Source organism: Bactrocera tryoni, chromosome 5 (assembly GCF_016617805.1).
Source record: "Bactrocera tryoni isolate S06 chromosome 5, CSIRO_BtryS06_freeze2, whole genome shotgun sequence".
NCBI lineage: Eukaryota > Metazoa > Arthropoda > Insecta > Diptera > Tephritidae > Bactrocera > Bactrocera tryoni.
In genome coordinates, this window is record NC_052503.1 from 37,234,543 (window position 1) to 37,237,982 (window position 3,440).

Here is a 3,440-nt window from a genome sequence, read left to right on the forward strand (position 1 = left end):
ACACAGTCCTTTCTCCGACAGATGTCATCAAAAAATTCCGAAAAAATTTGTTTATACACTCCACGATATACCTCATGACATGTGAAAAAAGTTCTATTGGAGGATAAAAATTTCTATGAAAAAAAATGTCAAAAAACAGGGCAGATTACCATACTGACCCCTTAAGAAATCTCACAAATCGAACATATTATCCGGGTGTCAGCCGCATGAAAATACTTATATAATATTAAGTATATAAGAGCAAGGAGCTAATGAATGGGAAGCATTCAATCCTTTTTATTAATTTTAAGCGTGTGTATACACTGTAAGATGACCGAAACATATGTGTAAAATTAAGCCGAAGTTCGAAAATCTATATTAGGTTTATGGCATCTAGGTGAATCAGTGACCCGACTTTTATTAATTTTTAACACAAGAGCACATTATTATGATAGAAAAAAATAAAGTGATTCCGTTTATAGCTCGTGTTTCTTGTTTATGCCTATTATTTCTCGTGCGAATGCTTGGTGCAGAAAGCCTCTGGTTCACCGTGTCTGTACCACGACCGCACACATTCATACTTGTGTTGATATCATAAAAGGATATCTGTTGACAAATTTATGAATGAAATGCCGGTTTTGAACTTGCCTACATCTATATGATAACATCGCTTGTGAATAAGAGCTATGTGTGAGGACGCGCCTGAGTATGTGAAGGAACTTAAAGGAGTGGGCGCCAGTTGTGTTAATCAGTCGCACAAAAACCTTACGTTCTGTCGTTCGTGTAGCGAAAATTTAGAGTGACGTAAAACTTTTTCGTTAACTCGGAATGCCTTGTGTAGGCGCAGCGTCAATTTTGGCATATTTACGTTCGCAAATGTGTTCAAATTTAACCCAATTGTTTGGTAAATTCACAGTAATTGCCTCTAAATTGCAAGAACAACAAAATAAGTACACGTTAAGGGTATTCGCGTGTTACTTAAACTTATAAATAGCGACGATTTGGTGTCGGACTTTCTATTGCAGGCAATTACTAAAAACGGTGCCCAGCCTTATTGGCGCCACAAAGACCAACTGTCACAATTTCCGCAGCCAATGGTCGCCAATGAGTCAACAAACGTGACTTCACACAAATTTCTATATGTGAATATACGAGTACCTCTGTGTGTATAAATATACCCAGCAGGAAATGGCCTTTTCTGGAATGTTCGCTTGGAAGGAGAAAATTTATATTTGTAAATGCGGAATTTCAATTCTAATAATAATTGACATACAGTTAAAATAATATCAAAGCTTAAAGTGTTAAATATAAATATTTATAATATGTTATATGTACGTATGAAAACAAGGAAAATAAGGGATAAACAGAAGCTCGTCATCTTTTCAATTTATAGAGCAAAACTGAAGTGAGGGCTTTACTGATTTTAATATAACGGGTGATTTTTTAGACGCTCATAAATAGTGCAAATGTATTGCCAAAATTTTGGTTCGGTTCGTGTGACATTGGCACTCGCGTTCATCATTCTGCCGTTATAATCGGTTTCGAACCACGTTTACTCTAGTGTTAAATGTGCATCATCAGAGGCGCTATTGCTGTGGAGCAAAATATCGAAAAAGATCCGAAGAAGTTCATCAACCATCGTATACAACAAATAGATCTATGCTATGCACTCTATGGAAGATCTTGCCGCAGGATCGTAGTTCGCTAGCTAACTAAACCCAAATGGCCTGTGCCAATTTCCAAAGAAAATTTTGTAAAGAGTATTCCGACTTCTGAGTAACCGAAATTCGAATTCTTTCTTGTTAATCGTTGTCGCCAGTAGTCCTTTTGGGGAAATTTTGCGAATTATTCTTCAATGAATATTTGATGTAAGTAAATCCCATCCTCAATGGTGTCAAATCAAACGCTCATGTATTTACGGTGCCCAATATTTTAGACAAGTTTGCTTTTTAATTAGATATTTTGATACAAAGCCCCAAAACACAAAGATACCACTGGTATGTTCTTCAATTATATGTGGAGCAAATGAATATTGTTATGGAACTCAAGCTCAATATTACACACAAATATAAACTCTCATACTTCATTCGACAGTGCACGCGCCTCGGCTTAGCCGATTTTTATCCCATTATTGCGTTGCCAAGATGATTCGATGTGACTTGGAGTGAAGAGACTGCCGACTGGCCATTAAATGTCTGACCTCGCTGAAAGCACACAAATAAAACATGCCTCAGCGAAGCAAAAATGGAGTAAAAGCGCGTAGTGTAATATAACAGTAATCAAAGCGAGTAGTAAGACAATATACTCGTACACTCCCATGCGACAGTAAGACCAAAAGTATTTCACATGGAGCATAGTAGGAGGCGCTTAGATTTATTGTTTAATTTAACTTTGGAAATAGGTTCGCTGAAACGTTTTTCGCCATCCAAGAGCAAGGCAATTAAGTTCTCCGTTAGCGTTATAGAAATTCACTTAATCATGGGAGATAAATGTTTTACTGCTTCCCAGTGTTGCAATGCTTTGACTAAAGCTATCAAGTGTTGCTTATAGCCGAGACACTTCATTCTCTCTATATCAATAAAAGAAAAGTGAAACGAATCACGCATCTGGCTTATTTTTATACTCTCGCAACAACGTTGTTCACATAACGGTTGTTTGTAAGTCCTAAAACTAAAAGAGTCAGATATAGGGTTATGTATACCAAAGTGATCAGGGCGACGAGTAGAGTCGAAATCCGGATGACTGTCTGTCCGTCCGTCCGTCTGTCCGTTCGTCTATCCGTCCGTCTGTCCGTCCGTCCGTCCGTGCAAGCTGTAATTTGAGTAAAAATTGAGATATCATGATGAAACTTGGTACACGTATTCCTTGGCTCCATAAATAGGTTAAGTTCGAAGATGGACAAAATCGGCCCACTGCCACGCCCACAAAATGGCGGAAACCGAAAAGCTATAAAGTGTCATAACTAAGCCATAAATAATGATATTAAAGTGAAATTTGGCACAAAGAATCGCATTAGGGAGGGGCATATTTGGACGCAATTGTTTTGGAAAAGTGGGCGTGGCCCCGCCCCCTACTAAGTTTTTTGTACATATCTCAGAAACTACTATAGCTATGTCAACCAAACTCTACAGAGTCGTTTTCTTCAGGCATTTCTATATACAGTTCAAAAATGGAAGAAATCGGATAATAACCACGCCCACCTCCCATACAAAGGTTATGTTGAAAATCACTTAAAGTGCGTTAACCGACTAACAAAAAACGTCAGAAACACTAAATTTTACGGAAGAAATTGCAGAAGGAAGCTGCACCCAGGCTTGTTTTTTTAATTGAAAATGGGCGTAGCCTCGCCCACTTATGGACCAAAGACCGATTTCAATGAAATTCGGTATATAATATTTTCTTAACACCCTGATGACATGTACGAAATATGGGTGAAATCGGTTCACAACCACGCCTTCTTC